Raw genomic sequence first — 11529 nt, 5'->3', positions numbered from 1 at the left:
ATTATTAGATAAACTAGAGCCTGGCTTATATTTATACGCATATATATTGCTTTCAAGCAATGGTTTTCATACTCTATCTCAGTGTGGGATTAAACATACCAAATATGTGTTGAAATCTTGACACCAGCAGTAATCTAAAGCCATCTACACAGCAAGCAGCTCCTGCCAAACTATGAGACGCACTGCCCACAGCTTCCCCTATTACGAAACACAGACTCCATCTGAGTTATGAATTCAGGACTAGCACAGAGACAGCAGCCTGTCTTGCACAGGACAAGGTACTGCCATTCAGGTGGCTCCTTGACTCCTTGACTTCCAGAAACACTGAACCAGCTCCTGTGGCAATGCATGAGGGAGCTTGGATAGAAGAACATGTGTAGGTCTAAACCAGACATGCAGGTGAGACTGCACAATGGGTCTTGGTGGAGGAGGCAAACCTCCAATAGAGTGCTCTTGAATTGCCTAAGAACAAATTAAAGGAGCATTTTCTGTGTAGTTGGACCAGGCAGGAAAGCACAAGAAAATTAAAACTCTAGTGGTTAAACAGTCCTTAACCGTGCAAAAAAAAAGATAAAAATAATGGTAAAAACAACATACAAAAATTGGCATAATGGTTGTGTTTTCAATATTAACACCTTTGATTTTATAACAAAAGTTATATCTATACATGCATACCTCTACTTATATTTATATATATGCTTGTATATATACACCAGTATTATCTGAAACCCATCTAAATGAACAGAAATTAAAGCTAAAAGATTAATTTTAACATGAGGCATTTGAGATGGCTGGCAAGTCTTAGTTACATATCTCCTGTATTTTTATATATTTAAAGAAACATCAAAGGTTTTTAACAAGAAAATTATATTCTCATAGCCATAAAGTATACTCTTGTGATTGCATTAGAGTGGCTGTGCAGCATACCTTCTTTGCTTGTTGACAATGGTTTTTGCTATGTTAATTAAATAAGTCTGTGATCTTTATTCATTAAAATTAATGCAATAATATCTATGTGGAAGGTTCACATTGGACTCAATCTGGCAAGCCGAATGAAACAGCTTCACTGGAGTTACTCTCACATTATTCTTGACAAAACAGAGCTCTGACAGGAGATTCTGTGTGAAATCGGTTTACCCTTGCTTCACTTAATATTATTCCAAACCAGCGAGCACGAGTATCTTCAGAGCAGACAAAAATGTCTTCTATTAAACAAAGCTATGGAAACCACAAGTCTCCAGGCGACAGGGGGGAAATGCCGCCGGCGTCACGGCGGAGCTCTGCGGTCCAGCCCTGGTCCAGAGCCGTCAGCTGGAATTAGCCCAAAGGATGGCACTGGGCACGGCTCGTCAATTCCAGTAACAAGACCTGAAAAAAACAGCAAAGGTTTCATGTACGAAACCCGAGATGCCTTCACCCCTGGGATGGTGTCCCGGAGGAACAGGAGCGGCCCCGCTGCGGCGCTCCCGGCGCTCAGGGAAGCTGCTCTCCGAAGCGGGCGGTACCTGCGGGCATGCAGCAGGTGATGGCTCTGCGCCGACAGGCGAGCGCGCCGCAGGGAACCAGAGAACCTCGCTGCTAAGATTTAAAATTCCCAAATCTAATTCACTCCACACTGAGACCAACAGCGGCCCTTCCCACAACACCCCGGGCGTTGGATTAAGACTTGATGAGTAAGAGCCAACACAGAGTCGAAGTTCAGCATCAAAACCAGAAACAATCACTATTAACATTTTTGTTCTGTTAACCAGGTGGGTTACACCTGAACCTTGGCAGAAAGGAAAGCCACAAGCTACATTTGATTCGTGACCATCCATATTTTATATATAATTATTCAGGCAACAGGGAAAAAATTAGAAGATGAATAGTGAAGTAATCTCAAATTAAAAAAGATTGATTAATATTTAGGAAACAGGCAGCTGACCCAGCCACCCCCAGTAGTATGACTCACAATACTATTTTCATATTTGTATTATTTAGATGTAAAGACCTTAGCTGAGAGTCCTGTTCTGCTAAGAACTTGCATTAAGTACTCTGAAAATATCTTCCCTGATTAATTTTCTACTGAGCAAAAAATGTTTTCATAAAAATTTTATGTCTAAAGTGGCATCTTTTGATTCAATCCTCCCAAAATCTAAGGGCTAAATAAATAAAAAAATATTAAAAAATCCACCCTCCAACCAAAATGGAAATCACTTATTTTCTGGAGTCTGGAAGAATGGAAATACTTTATATGATTTCCAAGGGCTGGCAAAAAATTTAATTTCCACTGAGGCAGGAAGAAGAAATTGACATTAACTTTTTCTCTAGCCCTACTTCATAGATAATAAAATAGAAATATTAAGCAAAGAGTTTATATTATAAATAGATAAAGCACTTAAAAAGACATGAAGGCAGAACGTGTTTATGTCTTTCAGTCTTTAGAGACAAGAAATTGAAGTATGAACAAATTTAGCAAAATTTTACAGAGAAGCAATATTTGGAACTAGTGAAAGGGCCTGATTTCAGACATCACAGAAATATCAGACATACATTGCATTAGCTAATATGGAAGTCTTAAGCATTAAGTGATACTACAAATGGACAAAATCCAGAGGAAACAGTAATTAAGGAAGGTCCCTTGTAAGTGAACAGCCAGAAGGAGAGTGTCTGTCCATTGAGCCACGTCACTGTCCTTTGACAGAATTTACGTTATTATATATAGTCAATATATTATACATCATTATACTTATCAAGTAGTGAAGAAGCAATACAAAGGAGGATAAGTTAAACTAATTAAAGACTGAAACCTATCTGTATTTTGATTAACCTGACAATTTTTTAGAAAGAACTAGCTCAGGATGTACACTAACACTGCATATATTTTTAGGGATTGATTTTAAAGATCTGAGTTTTCCATCACAGCAACTGAAAGTACCAGAGACCAGGGATGGTGTAATAACCTTTTAAGAAATGAGACATTCCTTTCAGTGACTGAACAAAATATGGGGGTTGCATATCCTTTAATGATGGAAATTACTAAGACCATTTATACTGTCAATAATATAGCTTTCATATAAGCTTTATTGGATTCTGTTAAAGTTTACAAGATTTTCTTTTTGTAATCAATGTTAACCTATTAAACATAAGCAGTATGAGGGTTTTTTCCCACAGAAAATAACAAAAATTAGGAAATTAGATGATAAAGCTGGAGATTGATCTAATACCTACAGAGTGCAGTAGGCCTTATTCCATTTCCATCACTGTGTTTTGGACCAGGACTTTAGTAATGAGGACTTAAACAGCAAAATTAGGCTGTTCAGTCAACATTAATAAATCTTTATTAAGCAGTACTACAATTGCTGGGTTTGTAAAATGAACAGAGAGTGAAGAACTGTAGTCTCCAGAACACACAGTCCATCTCAGACAGGAGACCTCCAAGGGAAACCAATAAGAAATCCTTTGGAAGAAGCATCCTTTAACACTTCAGAAATGACAGACACATACATCCACTGGCTGCACCACAGCTGGGGTACACAAGGTGAGAGCCCTCTGTTATACAGCCTGATAATCTTCTTACCTAGGTATCTATTACAATGCAACATTTCAAAATTCTGTCTTTATCTAGCTATTCTCTTCTACTAGAGCTTCCCCTTCAGTGTATCCTTGTCCATAAGAGACAAAGGATTTGAATAAACTATGCAAAGGAGTGTTTTCCTTTACTCATTTTACATTTTCCACAATTAAATTTTACTGGTCATCAGGAAAACAATATATAAGAGAAGCCAAAGTATCTTTCCATAGCCTTCAATATTCCCTGCATCATTTGTTCTTCCATATTGTATCTTCTTTTTTTTTGAATATATAAAACCTTCATCTCTTTCTTCACATGGGAATCTTTCCATATGGAAGACTTCTTTTTTTTTTTTTTTTTTTTTTTTTTTTTTTTTTTTTCTGTGATTCTCTGGTCTTTTCTTCCTTCTTAATAGGTTTCTGGATAAGAAGTTACCAAAGGCAGATGGATTATTCATACTGAGTATGACAGTAAAGAGTTTCTAAGCGTTATACAAGAAATACTACACAAAGTCTTACATTTCTTTTATAACACATATAAAACTTTCTTCTACTATGAACTGAGAAAATACCCTGGTTGAGCTTCTTCACAACAATGGGCAGGATTTTTGATGGTATCCTGTTCTGTTAGGAGAGATATACAGGAAACATTTACATTGTATCTTTCAAAGTTTTACCATGTAGATTTCTAAAATTACATTTGATACCATATAGCCCTTTGATAGTCTTTTCAAAGTATATTTCTGCTTTGATATTCCAAAATACATTTGTGTTGTCTTCAAATATGCTGCATTTACAGATAATTAAAAAATAAATACTAAATCAACCCTAAAAACCAGCTACTGTCTCATGGCTTGTTTGAATGATGCTTGTTTTCCTCCATTTAGCATAAGGAATAACTACAGTATTTCCTCTTCATGGCTTGCTCTCAGTCTTCCTTTGGGTGTATGAGTGAGTGCACAGGTAAAGGCATGTGCCTGCACAGGCATACATAGGTAGCTGTATTTGTGCATGTGTACATAACTCTCCTCTAGTGACCAGCCACAGAAATGATCCCTGAAAGCGTACATTAAGGTATTAGAGAGCATCCAAAGCAGGGCTACAAGGATGGTGAAGGGTCAGGAAGGGAAACCTTATGAGGAGGGGCTGAGGCCACTGGGTCTGTTCAGCCTGGAGGAGACTGAGGGGAGACCTCACTGCAGTGACAACTTCCCCTGAGGGGAAGTGGAGGTGACAGTGATGATCTCTTCACTCTCATGACCAGCGACAGGACTCAAGGAAATGGCCTAAAGCTGTGTAAAAGGAAGTTTAGGTTGGATATCAGGAAAACATTTTTGACTCAGAGGGTGGTCAGGCACTGGAACAGGCTCCTCAGGGAAGTGGTCACAGCACCAAGCCTGACTGAGACAAAAAAGCATTTGGACAATGTTCTCAGACACATGGTGTGACTCTTGAGGTGTCCTGCGCAGGGCCAATGAGTTGGACTCAATGATCCTGATGGGTCTCTTTCAACTCAGCATACTCTATGATAACTAAATATATATGTATGTGCAGAGAGTGCCAACCAGCCAGCCTGATTTAACATTGGTGTAAGCACATCACTTTCAGCTATGGAATCCCCCAAAGAAATGTCTAAGAGAAAGTTCACAGGCCTTGTCTGTTTGTAAGAGATGTTGAATTAAAAAAACTCTTTGTATACTGAACATGCAGATCTTATTGACAGATAGGTACACAAGCACACTATCTCCATCATAGTCACAACTTGCTGAAAAGGAAATGCCATGTATTTCCAGTTATATTACTCTAAAATAAGCAAAAGAGTTTGGGGGAGAGGAGGGGAGGGGGGTGGAGGGGGGAGGGAGAAAGAAGTTTTAATGTGGGAAGAGACAGAAAGCATTAAAGGAAAATCGAAGATGCAGAATGCCAAGGTGCTGTATGGTAACAGCTGTGCTCTGCTGCCATCCTGAAATTCTGTGCACTGAGCAGCAACCTGACAGACACAGGGCTAAAACTGCTGCCAGGGATCAGTGCCACACAAAAGCATCCTGGCCAAACACATTCCTGTGCAGACATTGTGGCTCTATCCCAAGGTTTCCATCATACCAACAGATCTTGGTGTAGGAATTATCCCTGAGGCATATGATCTGAGCTCAGAGTCAAATCCAGTAAAGGTGCACTTTCAAATGGATGTAGGCAGGGCACAGATGTACTTGCAGGTTCCTTACACCATTCAGGCACAGTAATTCTCAGTCAGATGCAAATGGTCTGGGAACTCAGGTCAGAGCTGGTTAAGCCCACTGGGAACTCGGAGTGGTTAAGCCCACTCCTAACCAGCAGCAGGAGCCTTTCCCTGCACATGACAATGGATGCACATCACTATGACTTCATTTTACCTGAAAGAGTCTAAACTTTTGGTTTGGATTGAAAAGAAATTGCTACTGACACTCCAAGCACAGCAGCTGCACTACCTTGGTGTCAGTCTTGTAAGAGTACTGCGAAATCCTGGTTGGAAATTCAAAGTATGTACTTTGTCAGAACAAAGTATGGTTTCTGCAAATTATCAACCTTTTCTAAAATTATAGGCTTTTTCAGTCTTTTCATCTAACAGAAAACATTCTTTCTCTCATGTTCCTGACATTAATTTATTATTTCATGGAGAAAGACCGCAAGTTACTTCAACTGAGAGATCACCGTCTCATTGCGTGACTGGAAACAGGCATGAAAACATGAAAACAAAAAGTTGATGTCCCTTGCACTGAAGATTTTAAGGATTTTCAAAAAAAAAAAAAAAAAGGAGCAGTGGGAGTTGGGAACTGCAATAACTTTAAGCAGCTGGGTATCCCTAGTAAAGAACAGAACAGACAAGAGAAATACAGAAATATATTCCATCTCAGAAAACAGAGAAGATACCTCACCACTGCCTGTACATTTACAAGCTTTTTTGCCCCCCTTTTATTAACCCATTCTGCAGTCTCCATCTTCTTCCTCTTTCACAATGCTCTATTCACCATGGTCAGCTGTAAAGGACCAGAGAACAGAAAACTTTCTGACACCATTACCCCTTGTGTGCCTGCTGATTGTATAGATTTGTATAGTTGGTATTGGTCTTCTCAACACATGAATTAGCTTTCTGTAGTTCTTTTCATAAGCTACACTGAGCATTTCCTAAATTATTTCCAGAAGTAAAAAATAAAATGGAAACAATATCTACTGTAGTGGCAAAAATCTAAATGTTTTCATGTTCTCCCTTTCTTTTCCTTCATTCCCAATTGAAAAATCTTTGTGAGTAAATGCTGCAGTTGATGCTGCAACGGTTTAAGGATTATCCTTATGTCTGTGTGCTGTTCCTACAAACATGAAACTTTAAAGCACATGCAGCAGTAAGATTGAGTGATGCCCTTGGTTCGTTTGTTCAGACCCAGTTATTGAGGCATAAATAGTGTGCTGTGTAACACCATGAACTGACCTAGGAGTGCCTATAACACACAGGTACAGTGAGACCTAGAAAATCTGAGTGCTCTATGTTAAAATAGTGAGCCAGCACTACCTGATTTCCTTGCCCAGGTCTTACAGAGCTGTGACAAATGACACAGTACACTCCCCTTCTGCAGGATGGAGTTCCATATGTGACTACCTCAGGGGAATATGCAAAGCTTGAATATTAACATTCAAAACCCACAAATTTTCATCTTCATCATTCTCTCCTTCCTCTCTGTCTCCCAAAAGAGTTTTCACCTAAATGCAAATTAATTTTAAGCGGTCACAAAAAGAATTAATTGCTGCATTTAATCTGTTTTTGTTTTAGGAGTAGGAAAACTGTATGAAAGTGCATAAAAAAATGATATGTTAAATGATCCCTCCTGAGTCACTAAGTCACTGTGGTCCATCACTGCATATTTAACTACATTTTAAAATGAAAGAATATACTTGAATTGATAGAGCATAATGGCTGCTCTGGTGCTGCTGTAGATATTCAGATAAAGACTTAAAGAAACACATGGATTACTGACCTGACAGGCCATGTCAGTAACCTAAACAGCCATCATCATCTCTATGATGAGAGACTTTGAATTCTTCTTATTTCATGGACCCCTGACACAACGGATAGAAACAGGATAGAGGTTTCTAATAGAAATGCTGACACAACCTTACCTATAGCTGTGCAAATGGTGCTTCTATAATTAAACTTTACAACTTCAGCACCACCAGATAAGTTGCTACTTTTTAATCATATTAATCAGAGCTTCATGTTTCAATTGCCATATATTATCATGCAGTGTGAACTATAAAAATAAAAAGATTCCCAGCCGCTAAATATCACAGCTGTTATGAAACACAGAAGTATATTCAAACACTTCTCTGTAAGTGCAAATACACTGAAGGAAAGCCTCAGTTGATTATCCATTTTTTTGGTTTTTTTCCTAATACACGGGTTCAACATAATGGCCACAGAAAGTACTCTGAATACATTACAAGAATATCACTGAATAGTAAAAAAAGTTTCATTAAGATCTGTCCTGTTTAAAATTTTCCTATTAGCACTAAAACAAGTCTACAGTTTTCTATGACAATGACAGCCAGAAGCCTGCTCTTTCAGAGGAAGGCTGAGATTATTCTTCATGCATTGCTGTTTTTTTTAAAAGCCAGCTCTCCAGCAATAGCGAGGAGTGGGTGGCCAAAATCTCACTGCTTTCAGTGGTCTGAGATTTGGAGCCTGGGAATGTTTTATGTAAATATTTCTCTTCACATTTTCTCTTCATTTGTCCGAGTGATTTACAGCTTTACTTCAGCAAGGAAAGTTTCCTCTCAAAAAAGCTACATTTGGTGCAAACTGAAGAGATGTTGCACTGGAGCTGAAACCCTCTATTTTTACCAAGTGGCCATTGCTAACTACAACAATAAAATTAATCTATAAATAAAACTTGGTTGTTTACCATTCTCTATTGTCCTGAATTTGCAAATCCTTACATGCTGCATGCCACTTTACATGTACCATGTGATACATTCCCACACCGGCAGTGCCTACTCCTGTACAGCACCAGTTTTATAACACCTTCTGGAGACAATTGTGCTCTCCTTTGAGATGGGAGCTACAGGTATGTGGCCTGTGTGTCACAAGGGGTCCTGTAAGCAATCAGTGGAAAGAGCATGCCTGTAATTTTGTGTGGGGGAGAGTATGCAATGGACATTTATGAAAATTGTAAGAGCTGTAGCAATGCATAGGAGTTGCCATAGTGTTATTCTGACCCCTGAAGGATGGAAACAGAGTTAACTTCATATCCTTTTTTTTTCCCAATTTACTCAGTATACTCTATGAATGTCAAACTCTAAACTGCATTAGCAGGATATTTTAGTGCTTGCCCAGACCTATCCTCCAGAAATATGAATACAGTCATGAACTAATGGTGAATCTACTTTAAAATACTGATGTTTTCAGGGAAGCAGGAAAAAATGATTTTTCAGGCTGCTGTAGGGTAAAATTACTGTGAGTTTGATAGTGCATTAAATCTAGTAGGTATGTGAAGATCATGTTTATCAAGAGGTGTAAAACCCACTCTGCCCTCACCTCTTCTTAACTGAAAAGTATTTTAGTGACATTTTGCTGGAATGGATTCAGAGTGAAGTGGGGAAGGACACAGGTCAGTGACGATAAGATCACTCATTTCAGCTGAGTTAAGATTTCATCAGGCTTACATTTTTCAGAAAATGCATGTGTTAGAGGTATGGGCCCTCAGCAGTGCCTTTGCGAGCTTATCTATCTTCAAGGAGTGCTCTTCCCCCTCCTCTCCCTGAATAGGTAGGAAAAGTGATTCAGGATTCTAAAAGGGGCATTAAGGCATATCCTGATACTGCTATCTTTGAGGACAATTTGCTAAAAAAGTCTGATTTAAACCAATGGGACTCCTGTTATACCTTTGCTCTTCACCCACTCACTTCTAAGACGCCTGAAACGCGTTAAGAGACCACCTTTTGGGTTCCTGCAAATGTAACAGGTGTATGAAGCTGTTGTATCCGACAATACTTCTTCCCCACGTCAGTCACGCTGTATTGTAACACAGTGGAGCAGCACCCTGCCAAAGCTGTGAGCAGTCGCTGCTCACACCGAGAGAGACGCAGCGCTCAGCGCTGTCGGTGCTGGGCGCCGCACACACCCGGCCGAGCGGCACCGGCTCTGCCTGGAGCACAGAGGTCAGCAGAACGCCGTGCTCGGAGCCAGGCGACGAGGAGGAGGATCAATTTTAATTTCGGTTTTGTTCCTCCTCCGCTCAGCTGTTGCCATGCACCCGAGTCCCAGGTTGCGGTGTGACCTTGCGAAGGAGCCGGGGCCGCTCAGTGGGAGCATTGTGCAGCCGGGCCGGGGCTCCTCGGGAGCCTCTCCCGGGTGTGGCTGAACCAGCCCTCGGCAGCCTCCTCCTCCTCCTCCTCCTCCTCCTCGTCCTCCGTGAACTCCCCGTCCCGGGGAAACTCCGCCAGCAGCACGCTGATGCAAAAGGCAGCCTGCAAGAGGCAAACCCCTTGTCAGGAGCTGAGCAAGGATCTCCCCTCCTCTGCCCAGGTCTCCATCCCTCGCTGCCGGGAGCGCTACAAAGTTAAGCCAAGTGATCGATACGCTATAGGAGAATATTATTCCACTATCGGCGACTGATGCCACTGATGTAATCAAGTTACATAATCACCGTCTTTGCACAAATACATCCATCTTCCTACAGACAGATCTGCATATCTTCTTCCATCCATTATGCATGAACTCACCAGCAGTACATAAGGGTACATATTTTCGCACACACTATGTAACTTTAGCATTGCAGTGCATTGCACTGCACAACGTCATCACTATCGATTCCCTCAACCTTCCCCCATTCCCTCTTATCAGAACTGATTTTGCAGAGAGAGATTACCAATGTGCATTGCTCGGATCCCTTTAAATCTTTAAAGGCTGAAGTGCTTCCCTCACTCGCTTCTGTTCTTAAGAAGATGATCTTTCCTTTTTCTCTCGTCTCGTTTCACACCACAAGTAACAGGAATGAATTCCCACACAGTCCCTCAGCCAGATGCATGTATGTATGAAATACCGAAGATAGCATCTCTGTTTGCACATCTTCCAACTCCCATACACGTGGTCCGAGGTTTCAGTAGGTAAGTTATTGGGTAAAAAAGATATTTTGTAAGAGCAGCTGGATGAGATATTTTCAGGCTAGCGACATTTATGGTCTTTCTCTACTATGAAGCTGAGGAGATTTCGTCCTTAGCACCCCTCCGTTTATAATTTCCTTGCAGGATTTACATGAACAGTTGTAATCCCAAATTACCAATGGCATTTAACCCCTTTAGCACCAGTGCACTGTACCACGATCAATAAGGATCACCACCTTAAAGTTTAACAACTTGAAAAGCAGATTTTCTCTACCTCCATTGCAGCTATGAAATGCAGCAGAACGCTGCACAGAGTTGGAAACATCTATTTAACCAGAGGATGGGATCCGATCTCATATTAATTAGATTCCATCACAGAGAGCTTCTTTGCTGTCACATAACCTTTTCAGTCAAATATATTACAACAGGGGAAATAAAAAATAAAAAAGAGGGAAAATTAAAGACTCCTTGCCCTTACAGTACTCTCACAAATCCGGAGGATGCATAAATACAGAGGGAGGAGGTTTTTTTTTTTAATTTATCGCAAAAAGCACTCACCAGAAGACCCACTGCAGTTATTCCACTCAACTGCCAAGAGCAGCTGGAGCCCCTCGCATCAGGGTAATGCAGCAATTCCGAAAGTGCCCATTTCAGTCACCCGCCACCAAGTTTAGCAACGCCGGGCTTTTGCCTGGATAAAATGACCTTACCCACAGGAGTCTCCCGAAATATTCCTCCGGTGCGATCAGTCAGCGAGGCGAGTGCCGGTCACCACACTGCGCACTCGGCCGGAGGAGCCCCGTGTTTACTCCTGGGGCTCAGCTGGCCGCGAGTGCCGCGGAC

The 11529-nt window shown here is 40.7% G+C and overlaps 1 protein-coding gene across 2 annotated transcripts in view; it reads right to left on the bottom strand.

The window, feature by feature from the left end:
• The window catches only part of IL1RAPL1 (interleukin 1 receptor accessory protein like 1), a 516974-nt gene extending 505468 nt beyond the window's left edge, over window positions 1–11506 (bottom strand). The window contains exon 1 of one of the 2 annotated variants that reach the window (XM_031060205.1): window positions 11397–11506. The gene's annotated coding sequence lies outside the window, so the exon portion shown is untranslated. Of the gene's footprint in view, window positions 1–11244 lie in introns of both variants that reach the window. The other variant, XM_005424902.2, reaches the window with a different exon arrangement.
• Between the last annotated feature and the right edge of the window lie 23 nt (window positions 11507–11529).

This window comes from Geospiza fortis, unplaced genomic scaffold (assembly GCF_000277835.1).
Source record: "Geospiza fortis unplaced genomic scaffold, GeoFor_1.0 scaffold161, whole genome shotgun sequence".
Lineage (NCBI taxonomy): Eukaryota > Metazoa > Chordata > Aves > Passeriformes > Thraupidae > Geospiza > Geospiza fortis.
Note: the sequence above shows the minus strand (reverse complement) of the source record. Positions and strands in the feature narration are given on the sequence as shown.